The following is a 13,281-nucleotide window of genomic DNA, read 5'->3' on the forward strand; positions in this document are numbered from 1 at the left end:
TGACCCCTGCACTAAAACTAGAAGCAGCTGCCCCTTCAGGCAGGGCTCTCCTAGTGGACAGACCACCTCCACTCACCCCTCTCATTGCCTGCTTGGCCCCTGCAGACACGCAAGTGTCTTCCCTGTTTACAAGTTTCTAGGACCTCTCACCACCTCTGCTCACACCTCTCTCCCCCTCCTTTAACTAAGTCAGCCCCCAATTCTCCCCACTGTCAATCAAACCAGCCACAGTTACCTGCCCTGCTTTAGCTGCAGGAATGGTTTCTTCTTGTTTAAAGCTTGTTTGGAACATATCTCCCCTTCTTTTGCACACCCCTAAGGCCTGGCTCTGTGAGGATAAAACAATAGACGCTTAGTAAATATTTTTATTTGACTAACTGTTGTCAACCTGATGTACCCTAACCTTAGAAAAGAATAAAGAATACCAAAATAGATGTTTCCTTCAGGAAGAAAACCTGGAGGGGAAGATGCACATTTCCCATCTGACAACTAGGGACGTTACCGTGTCAGCTTCTCCTAATCACCCATCCGCTCTCTGCAGGCAAAGGCAGGCAGTCTCAGGAAAGGCTGCCGCCCACCTACAAGAATGCCTCCAGGGTGGTAACTTAGTCTTGGGGGCTTATTAGCGCACATAGCAGACTAGCTCCACATCTTGGGGTAAACTCCTATCACCTCCACTCAGAGACACAGTTCTGTGAAACAGACTGTGCAATAAGAACTAGAACAGCCAAGGAGCTTGGACTCTCAAGCCTTCGGGTCAACATATTTTTTTCTCTCTAACAAGGAAAACAGGAGTAAAGTAAAGGGAGTTGGTTAGATGGTTGGAATGTTCACTGACATTACTTTCTAATCATCCAGAGCACCTGGGCTGGTTAGTCACCTCCCCTGGCCAGAGTCCCTTCCCTCCAAGGTGCTTTAATGATTTCCATCTGTGATCCCATTTCTAGGATTTCATTACTAAACAAACACCTTTCCAATTCACATTCCTTCTCTAGAATATTTAAGTACCAAGACTAGCATCTATGTTTAGTCTTTCTTTAACATGACCTTATATGTCTGCTATGATTTGTTAGATACTGATAAATCTCAGAGGTAGTGTCTTATTTTCAAGATGAGTGGAAAGAAGAGGGAAGGCGTCAGCCCAGAGTGGTCCCAACGTACTAGCTACATTACTGAAGTGGGGGGCAAAGTGTGGACATCTCACTACGGCAGGAGCTCTCAGCACCAAACTGAAAGCCGAAGATGGGTAGGAGCCCAAGTCTCCAATATACAAAGGCTTTATTGGAACTAGAAATGTTCGACTCACAAGGCCATATTCTACTCTCACTGGGGAGGTCACCCTTCAGATTGAATTCTGATTGTCCAAATAGTCTTTAAATTTTGACTCCTGGCTTCAAAAAAAGTGGGGATGGGTTGCTTTCTCTAAAGCAAGAAGTCACCACAGTCAGGCTGTGGCTTCAGTCTCGATGGCCTCCCTTCTCTTGGCGAGCCCACCGGTGCTGCATGGAGATGACAGACGCCTCCCCAGGAGTGGGCACTCAGAGGTAGTGGCCCAGGGAGGAATCGGTGGATCACACTGGGTCAGCTCACCCTACCAGACCAAAGTGAATCTGTGAGGAGATGTAGTTCTTAATCCTTTATCCACAAAGCTTGGGGCCACACGTGTTTCCCATTTCAGAATTTCTCACATTTTAGGAAAAAATGCATATGCATATGCTGTATATCATATACATCCCTAGAGAGATGAGGGCAGCACTCCATATACGAAGTCATTAATATTTCTGGATCAGCGTATTCGCTCTAAGGGTGAGGATGATGCTTCAGATTTCACCCCCAAATGAGTGCAAGTCAGGTTAACTTTACTGGCAAATGGTAAGTTACTAAAAAACAAACAAACAAAAACAAAAAACCCCAAACCCTCTTGGATTTTGGAGGTTTTGTTTAGAATTGTGGAAGAAAAGATCATGGACCTGTATTTCCAAATAAAACTGTGAATTGATTACCACTAACTCTTGACTCATCTTTGGTGCTCTCTCAGCACAGTGGGAAACACGATCATGTCCCAGGACCTTGGCTCAGGCCAAGGTCTCCCATGACATTCTTTTCCCTCCAAGATGCAAGCCTGAAAGGCTTACACAGCTTCCTTCTATCTGTTAAGTAGGACATGGTGATCTCTAATGTTTGAGGATACTTCTCTCCAGAAGGCCAGTGTCAGTTCCTGATCACCCCCAAAGATGAATGCTCAGCTCTTTTCATTTTACAGACTTTACCCTAAACATTACAGAAACCAGAGATGAGTTATCTATAATAATAATAAAAGTGGAAAATAATAGTATTAACAATAGTACTAATAGTAAAACTAATATTTATTGAGCCCGTACTAAGTGTCATCTATTGTCCTAGTGGATTGTTTAAATAATTTGATTTAACTTCAAAATAAGTCAGTGACAAAGATAGTATGATTATCTTCATTTTCTAGACAAGGATATTGAGGCAATGGTAGATTAATTAACAAAATTACAAACTTTAAAAATTCCTGTCTTTATTGATGAGATGGAACATTACAACTGGGTTAGAGTTTGGGTCTCGGTTTGTTGGTTTTTAATTGTTGAGGATAAAATTATATATCATTCTTTCTTCCCTCCAAGAACCCTCTTCTTCAATCATTAGGATTTTAAATTACGAACAGAACAATAGAAGCCACCTTTCCCCCCAAGAAGGTAACTGATTTCTTCCAGGGCTTTCTGTCTGTGTGAAAAACGTTGCTGTCTCTTTCAGAGTTTTCTCATACAAATCTAAGCCAGACAAAGTTCACTGTCGTCTCCAAGGCTTTCTACAGTAATGCCTATCAGCTGCTGGAAGAAATTAGAAAACTTAAAAAATAAGTCTTGCTGCTTTTTAAGGAACTCTATATAACCAGTTGTCCTGTAGAAGGACGAAAGAATTATCATGAACCAGCTGGTAAAGTTTAGTAAATGTAATAGGGCAATGCATTGGCCAGATTAAGGGATGATCCCAATTCAATTTAATACAAGTTAACAAGCAGTTCTGAATTCACCAATAATTAGACAACAGCCTTGTGTTCCCCAGAAATGCATTCCTGTCTGGAAAAGCTAAAGATTATAATAAGTGCATTTTCTCTATTTGCATTCTAAAAAATGTGTGTGTGTTTTTCTGTCTTCAAAGCTGTTACCAAATGTATCAAGGTGCATATTTCCACCCACAGGTAGTGATTTATTCTCAAAACTGAAGACAGAAGCTAAACTCAGAGGAAACTAGTATTTGTAAAAAGTCCCTACCCTGTAGAATGCTACCATAAAATTAAAAATGCTTTATTTAATCTCCCATCTTAAATCTTGATACTAAAAAACCTGCCTGTTAAGTATTATCAAAAAAGGAAAAGTACATCCCATGCCTAAAATAGTAGTCAATGATCAATTTATCCAGATAAAAAATCCTTCCACACTCCTGATTGCCTTTTCTATTTACACATGAATGACTACATAACTAGAATTTATCATCTTCTGAAAGAACATTTTCTTTATTCATATGTTTTGAGACTTCTTGCAATCACGATTTCTATTTGCCCTTATTAGAAAAAGGTTCAAACGTAGTAACCAATAATGATATATCTAATATCTTGGAGTTAATGTTTCACAGGAAATGAGTTACCAGTATCATGCTGATTAGAGAGCCTGAGGATGAAATCATCCAATTTGATTATACAGATAATGACACTGGTGTCCTGATTCTAATGACTGAGGAATACATAGACAACATCTATGTAAAGAATGATCGTAGTCTTGTTAATAATTAAGACATTTAAACTGACTTGAGATCTGATCTGACCACTTCTAATAAAGAAGAAAAGGAGATAGCTCCATGCAGACATCTGGGGCTCTATTTTTATTTAAAGATGAACTCTCCTAAAAAAAAAAAAAAGAAAAAAATTTTATTTGCCTGATCCCTCTCCTTTTAGGAGGAGTCATCAGCTCTGCAGAGACCCCAGAGTAACAGCTCACTTGGTTGGGTCACTCCAAACAAAACTCTGCTATAAACTTTTCTCAGTCTTCTATCGAATTCTCATTTATTTGGGTTGTCCACCTTCATATTTATTAAATAAGTTAAAAACAAATAAGCAAACAAGCAAAAAGTCCTCTCAAATAAATGGATAGTGTATCTGAAACAATGGCACTAAAAAATGCAAGGCTCAATTTTTATCACTGCATTTCATTCATCAGCACACTTTTTTCAGGTAGCTAGTAAGTGCTAGGAATCCTGCTAGGCACAGAGAATATAGAGATTTGTCCATATACAGTATTTCTGCCTTTCATTTATTCAACTATAAGCTACTTATTTGCAAGGTCTGTATTTCATATATAACTTGTGTTCCCAGTTCCAGGCATAGTTCCTGGCACATTGTAGGTGCTCAGTAATATTTGCTGAATGAATTCAATCAAATTTTATTGTGCACTGACTATGTCAGATACTGAGCCAGGTTCTAGGAATGCGAAGATGAAAGACGCAATTAAGTTCTTGTCTGTGTTTGATAGATGTGCTTATGCTTTATTTTTACCAAAACATAATCATGCAAAAACTTCTCCTATTTAGAGCTTCCCTGGTGGCACAGTGATTGAGAGTCCACCTGCCGATGCAGGGGACACGGGTTCATGCCCCGGTCCGGGAAGATCCCACATGCCGTGGAGTGGCTAGGCCCGTGAGCCATGGCCGCTGAACCTGCGCGTCCAGAGGCTGTGCTCCGCACTGGGAGAGGCCACAACAGTGAGAGGCCCGTGTACCGCAAAAAAAAAAAAACTTCTCCTATTTAAAAGAAACCATTAAGAAAATGAAATGTCAAGCCATAGACAAGGAGAAAATATTATGTAATATTATGTAAGTATTACATAAAACATTATGTAATATTGTGTAATACATACATAAAACAGAGCTTGTTTCCAGAAAAAAAAATTTAAATTCTTACAACTCAAGAAAAAGAGACAAATTTTAAAATGAGCAAAAGATTTGAATAGATACCAGAAAGATAAACAGATGACCAAGCACATGAAAAGATGCTCAAGGTCATTAATCAACAGGTAAATACAAATAAAAACCACAGTGAGATACCTCTACACACCCACTAGAATGGCCAGTATTGAAACGAATGGCACTATTAAACTTGGTAAGACTACAGAGGAACTGCATTGAAGATGGAAATGTAAAATTGTTCAGCCACTTTGGAAAACAATTTGGCAGTTTCCTATAAAGTTAAACATACATTTACCAATCAACTGAGCAATTCTGCTCCTAGAGATTTACCCAAGAGAAAAGAAAGCACATGTCCATGCAAAGACGTGTACTTGACTGTTCATAGCAGCTTTATTAATATTAGGCAAAAACTGGAAATAACCCAAATGTCCACCAACATGTGAATAGATAAATTACTGAATAACGAAGTAGAGTACCACTCAGCAATAAAATGAAAGGATTATTGATAAAACAACATGGGGGAATCTCAAAAACTCTGTGCTGGAAGGAAAAAGCCAAACACAAAAAGCACATGCTATATGGTTTCATTGAAACTCTAGGAAAGAAAATCAAATCTATATTAATAGAAGGGAAATCAGTGGTTGCTTGGGGCCAGGGGTAGCAGTGGGATTAACTAGTAAGGGGAGCCAGTGTAAGTTTTGGCTGATGCAATATTCTTTATCTTGATTGTGATGATGGTCACATGCTAGTACGCATTTAAAAAAAAAAAACCATCAAACTATACAATTAAAATGTGTACATTTTATAGTATATAAATTATACATCAAGAAAGTTAATTTTAAAAACTTGAATCACATTGAACATACTGTTTTTTCACCTGATAGTAACCTAAAAAGATAGCAGTAAATATTTTCTGTATCAATACATGTATATCTCTGGCATAGTTTGTAATGGCTTTGAAACATTCCATATTGCGTCTATGCCACAATTTATTTAACTAAATTATTTAACTATGGGACATTTAATTTTTTTTTTTTTGCATTACATATAATACTATGTTGCTCACCTTTGAAAATATGAGTTAGATCTAAAATTACAAATCGGAGGGTATTAGATGGAGAAGCAAAAAGAGACATTCAAATTAAAGGAAGAAAGAGTTGTAGAATGACACAGACATTGAGAACATATTGCCCATTTGGAAAGCTTCAAAAGGTCTTTTTGGCCAGAGAGGAAGATGTGCGGTGTCACAGGAGTTGAGAGTGAAGTCACTAAGGTTCAGATCATGAAGCGCCTTCTAAGAAGGAGATTCTGCCCTTTGCAACAACAGGGATAAAACTGGAGGACACTATACTAAGCGAAATAAGCCAGACACAGAAAGAAAAATACTTCAGGCTCTTACTTATATGTGTAATTTTTAAAAGTTGAAAACACAGAAGCAGAGAACAAAATGGTGGTTACCAAGGGCAGGGAGGTTGGGGAATGAGGAGATGTTGGTCGCAGGATACAAAGCTGCCATTGTGTAGGATGCGTTAAGTCTAGAGATCTAGTGAACGGCCTAACTGTACTTAATAACACTGTATTGTACACTTGAAATTTGCTAAGAGAATAGATTTCAGGTGCTTTCATTACCAAAAAAAAAAAAAAAAGGTAACTATGTGAGGAGATGGATATGTTCATTAGCTTGACTGTTGTAATCTTTTCCCTATGTATAGGTACATCAAATCATCAAGTACACCTTAAATATATATAGTGTTTATTTAAAAAATAAAGACAGATGAATAAACAAAGAAAGAAGTTTGGATTTTTTTCTGAATGTAAAGGGAGACTCTCTGAAAGATTTTAAGACAAACGACACAATTTGATTTGTGTTTTAAAAAGATCACTCTGCCACCTGAGAAGACATTAAATTGGGGACCCATTCAGTTATTAGAGTAATGCAGGGAAGGCACAATGAGTACCCGAGCTACAAACACGGAAGAGAGTGGAGAGAATAGTTCTGATAGAGACCCACGAGGAGGAGAGATGAGGAAGACCAAGAAAGCTAGGACATCTTCCAGGAAACAGAAGGTGGAGAGAAGAGGTTTATGAAGAAAGATGAAATATGGGTCTTTATCAGAGTCCAAAATTGATCTGCAGTCAGGGTGGATTTGCTGGTGTGATTATTCAGCGAATTGAAGTGAATTCACTTTCACACAAACAACACTGATGGGCCTGGAAAACAAACTCATTCACTTATGTTCTGGTGAGTTTTAAAAATTGAGTTACTTTTGCTGTTGCATTGCTGTTGTTGACAGTGATATTGTTATCTCACATATAATACATTCCTACTGACTGGCTAGACAATAATGTGTTTGACAATTACTCTGATATCCCATTTGAACATATTTTATTTTTTACAATTTCCACTCAGTAAAGGTTTTTATTTTTCCAGGAGCATATGTTTACCTTCCAGATCCCCTCTTAAGATAGAGCACAGGTAAACTTCTTTTATAAGGTTTATAATGTACAAACATATATTCCTTTTTATGCTACTTGTCTATTTATTGGATTAACTGGGAGGATTTGACGTGAAAGCTTAGGATGATATTGAAAACACATCACTTCTACTGTAGCTAAGAAAATCAGCTTTAGAACTAGAGAGACCTTGTATTGGGCATTATGTATAGACCTTTAGCTTTTTTATCACAGCTGTTCTTTGTTGCCATGACAACAGAATTAACCATTTCATTAATATCACTGAGAAAAGACATTTATGCATGTCTGACTTCGAGCCTAGTCTCTGTTCAGATTTCAAGGTCTTTGGCGTGGCTATGTGCTTATTTTTATCCCTTAATATTTTGCTTAATGCTTCTAACAGGATATTTAAAGCAAAGTTTTGTATTTTTAAAGTTAAATTTCTATTAGCTACATTGGTTTGGCTGCTTTCAAAGTGTCCCCTGAGTGGCAAAACGGGCTTCAGACTCTGAAGCTGGGGAAAGCAATAGGGAAGGAAATTTAATACAAAAGAAAGCAGTTACCTGTTATAAGGAAAGTCACTTGTTTGTTTTTTCCTTCTTTTGGGCTCCACTTGGTGAAATGGGTGTTACTATAAATACTGAAGAGTAATCCCTCATCAAAATGGGTGATCCAGCTGTTTCTGTTGTTGTTGACAGCAGGTAGTGTGCTGATTGCAATTGTGATGAAAAGGCAGAAGAAAATTCCTAAGACAAGTAAAATCCATTATTTTGAAAATAATACCTGAAGAGAATAATTTTGTCCATTCTCCCAAAGCTGTGATGACTCCTTACATGTTCCTATCTAGCTTTTTTTAAAGGAAAAAAAAAATGCATCTTCATATTGAACGCTCTAGAAATATTCATATTTTTAAAGACCAAAGCAAAAACTCCCTAATTAACACTAAAGTGGCTTGAGGAAGCTAACTCTTTTCTAGTCATGTACTTTAGTTAAATAAACGAAATTGTTTCCTTCAGAATTATTATTAATCTCTTTTTTGAATATCTATCATGTGCTAAGCAACTTTGCAAAGTGTTTTAAATGCATTATCTCATCTAATACATGAGAGAACAGCTGTGTGAAGCTGTCCCCATTTTACAGCTAAGGAAATTGAGACTCAAAAAGAGGACTTGTGCTAGATTTCACAACTAATAAGCAGGATTTGAATCTTAATCAGTCAGACCTCAAAGCCTGTGCTCAGATCTGTTAGGGCAAAGTGCCGCCCTTGACTCTTTGTTTCTGCACATATAAATATTGTAACAACACTTAAAATATTTACATTCCCTGCGAGGCATTTTGTCCTGGAAAGGGGGAAAAAATGTCTGAAGGAATATTATTCATAATAATTAAACTCATAAAACAAGAAGGCAGATTTGAAGCAGTGACATAAAATCTTTAAAAACCAAGGAAGGTTCTATGAGGCTAACTGCACACATAAGAAGAGTTTTGAATGCCAAATGTCAGACATTGACAATAAAGGAAAAGACTTTGTTACAGAACACAGTGGGCAGGGGTTTTTTTTCTTTTTACCTTTTTTTTTTAAAAAAAATAATAACTTTATCGAGATGTATTTCCAATACCATACAATTCACCTAAAGTGTACAATTCAACGTTTTTTTTAATATATTCACAAAGTTGTGCCACCATCACCACAATCAATTTTAGAACAGTTTTATCACCTCCTGAGGAAATCCTGTGCTCATTAATAGCAGCTCTCCTTTTCTTCTCTCCCTCTCCATCCTTCCCTGTTACCCCTACTCCAAGGAAACCACTAATCTTACTTTCTATCTTTATAGGTTTGCCTACTCTGAACATTTCATGAAAATGGAATCATACATTATGTAGCCTTTTGTGTCTGGCTTATTTCACTTAGCATAATGTTTTCAAGATTCATCCATGTTGTAGTAGGTATAAGTACTTCATTTTTTTTTATAGATGAATAATATTCCATTGTATGGATAAACCACATTTTTTCCACTGATAGACATTGGATTGTTTCCATTTTTTGGCTATTATGGTTATTATGAATAATACTGATATGAACATTTGTTTGCAAATTTTTGTGTGGACATATATTTTTATTTTGGGGGGGCTCCTTTTGCTTTTAAGTCATTCTTATCTTCTAAAAAGATGGAGTTCGAACATTATCAGATGACTAAAGACCTCATGGAATTCTAAAGTGTAAGCCACATCAAAGCTTTACTTCTCCATTCTGTGAGTTATGGGTTAAAGACAGAGTAATTAATTCAGATAGCAATGCTCAGTATTCTTCATTGCTCATACCTTTCACAGATAGTCAACTAATTCTTTTCTAAATAATAATCATTATTTGTTAAGTTCTTTAAAATCCTAAATTTAAAAAGTACAAGAAAGCATTTGCATAAAATAAAACATTATTAAAGTATCAGATAGAAATAATCCACTTATTATCTACTGCTATTATATACTATTATCTATCTATTTATCAAAGATGAATTTTGGAATCACTACTTCGGTGAAACTAAATACTTGGAAAAATAAGACCAAAAGAGGGTGGGAGAGTGCGTGTGCTCTATTTTTCACTTTTAAGTGCTAATCTTGGAAGGATTTTCCAAGTTTCTTCTCTCCCTCTGGTGACAAAGTCAAGAACCAGCCTTCAACAGACCAAAAGGAATAATTCTGAGGTACACAGGCCTCTCACTGTTGTGGCCTCTCCAGTTGTGGAGCACAGGCTCCGGACACGCAGGCTCAGCGGCTCTGACTCACGGGCCCAGCCACTCCACAGCATGTGGGATCTTCCCGGAGCGGGGCACGAACCCGTGTCCCCTGCATCGGCAGGCGGCCTCTCAACCACTGCGCCACCAGGGAAGCCCCCGACTTCTTTTTTATTTAGTTATATGACTCTGTTTGTTAACAGATCAGAAGATTTTGTAATTAGAAATAAGCACATCATTTACTTATTTTTTTCCATGAGAGAATATTTTAATAAAATGTAAAGACAGATGAATGGATAAAGAAGATGTGGCACATATATACAATGGAATATTACTCAGCCGTAAAAAGAAACAAAATTGAGTTATTTGTAGTGAGGTGGATAGACCTAGAGTCTGTCATACAGAGTGAAGTAAGTCAGAAAGAGAAAAACAAATACCGTGTGCCAACACATATATATATATGGAATCTAAAAAAAAAAAAAAAATTGGTCATGAAGAACCTAGAGGCAGGATGTGAATAAAGATGCAGACCTACTAGAGAAAGGACTTGAGGACATGGGGAGGGGGAAGGGTAAGCTGGGACATTTATTTTTTAAAAGGGGAGCCATGTAGATTCTTCCTATTAGTGGGCTATATTATTATATCGAAGTGAAAGTTTACCTTTGGCCTGAGTTGCATAAAAGAATTATGGAAGTCATAATTCATTTATAAAGTAGAAGGAGTCCAAAGGAAGATTAAGAGTGGCTTCTTGGTATGTCTAAATGATGAGTTGCGTGTGCCAAGCAAAGTCTTAATGTTCATTTCAGAATCCAGCAGTAATTGCATCACTAATAAGGCAAATGAGGTTTTTAAACAGTTGCTTCTCATCTCTGCACAAGAGGGCAGCCTTTCACCAAAACCAAGGAAACAGTTGGGCAGAACTTTTTGTTAATTTGTATCGAGACCCCTCCAATCATAGAACTTCCAAGAAGAAGAGCTCCCTTGCTGTGAAGAATGAAGAAATTGTGAGACAGTTAATACCATGTGCTGTCAATCCCAGAAAATAACTTCACATCTAGATCACATACAAATGTTTTCAGTTTAAGTGACATTTTGCCTTTTTTGTTATGTAAATGTTTGGATGTCTTAAACTACTGTGGACAACTAATGTGAAATTAGTGCTAGAGATAAGCTATTTTTAAAAACTGCTCCTAAATCGAATCACTCAACCTTAAAAGATAATATTTTATTGGCTCTCACATGAATTTTTTTTTTATTGGTTATCCATAATCAGATTTCAAGGTTTTAAAATCAAATTGCCAAAATCAATTCAAAATGAGTGATAATTCATATTGGAACAATTACAAATTTAAATGATAGAATACAGTAGAAGAGATTTACCAAGAAATTAAGAGAAACCAAAAAGAGGTGCTATAATGCACACACTTTCAAAATAATTAACCATGCTTGACAGGAAATATGTGATTTAAATGTATTATGATGGGACTCAAAATGCTATTTAAAAGGGGGTTAGAGTTAATTTGTCACACAGGAAGGTAAATGAAATTATCTTTATGTCCAAAACTTTGGATAATATTTTTGTAAAGTATAAACTTTACAAAATGTAAAGTTACAAAATCACAGTCCTTTTTTTCTCTTAAAGTTTATGAAACTTTCAACTAAATATCTCACAGGAAATTACTGCCTCCAAGAATATAAAGGGTTTTATATGAAGGATGCTGATCAGTTGTTCTCCATGGATACAGAGAAGCAAACAAGCAGAAATTGTTTTAATAAAACAGGAGGGATTTCGATTGGACACAAAGCAGGACTTCTGGACTGTCATGGTGATAAAGAAAAATGGGGGAACTTTTCAATATTTTTCAAAGATAACTGTCAAAAAATATCCAGTGAAATGGATAGGAGATGTCTTTACTTTTATTACTTATATTTACAAAACTGAGGACGAGGCAAGGAAATTAATATATACCTAATAAAAGTTCTACCATTTTCTTTATTTTTCAACAAAAGCAGTCATTTCATGTTAGTTCATCAGCTATTAAGGTAAACAATTAGCAACATTTCAATCTCCTTCAGGTTCAGCTTTGTAAATAGTTACAAGTATGTTTCCTTGTAGTCCCAGTGAAGAACTGGGCAGATACCTAACCTTCATTTTCCTCTAGATAACATTTACTGGTGGAGAACAAAAAGCATAGCCAGCAGAAAAATGTTCTTTCATTCTCACTTGCTCCACAAATTTTACTAAATTGAGGGCTCTTAAATTGTACAGTAGGTACCAAGCACACTGCCAGTAGAAACTTAATATCGGTTTACTGAATTATGTCTCCATAAATTGCATTTTTTTTCCTGATCTTTTCAGGATAAAACTCTAAGCACTATTATCATTTTCATGGATCACAGCCATATTAGAGACAGCTAAATCTACAGTAGAGGTGTGCTTGACTGTTTGTAAAGCCTGTTCATAATCTGCAGGAACCTACACTACTTTCCACCTGCTTTGTAGCAAATCATATTAACCACACACAGAGTCTTACTTCACTGACCGTAAACTTCATTCAACAGCAAATGTGTATCTAACATTTACTATGTACTGGACAGTGAGCCAGGTGCTAGAGACATAGTCATCAATAAGGTAGGCATGGTTTCCCCTCCTGGAGCTTAGACTCTAGGAAAAGTAGGCAAGTTAAGTTGGAAGTTAAGCATTTCATTATATAATTACAGTTGCAATAAGTGCTACAAGGGAGAGGTCCAGTGTGTTATGAAAGAATGTCATGGTGGGCGGGTAATCACAGAACCTACTGATGGTAGAGAAAAGGCAGTAGATTTGGATGCTATTGAGAATTGATTTTATAAACTGAGATGCAAAGGATGAGAAGGAGTAGCTAGGAAGGGAGTTAGGGGAGAGTTTGGGGGAAAAATTATATTTCAAGTATAAGGAAAACGATATGCACAGACGCGAGTCAAGGAAAAGCATAGTACCACAGAGGGAAGAAAATAAAGCCAACGTGGACAGACAGGGAGAGGGAAGGGAAGTTTTCATGGAAAGAGCAAACAAGACAAAAAAGAAAGAGATGAAAGGCCAAATCAAAGTACTGCCTGCTGGGGAGAG

Source organism: Delphinapterus leucas, chromosome 1 (assembly GCF_059928025.1).
Source record: "Delphinapterus leucas isolate spDelLeu-1000000601 "Yukka" chromosome 1, BTC_Dleu_Yukka2, whole genome shotgun sequence".
Lineage (NCBI taxonomy): Eukaryota > Metazoa > Chordata > Mammalia > Artiodactyla > Monodontidae > Delphinapterus > Delphinapterus leucas.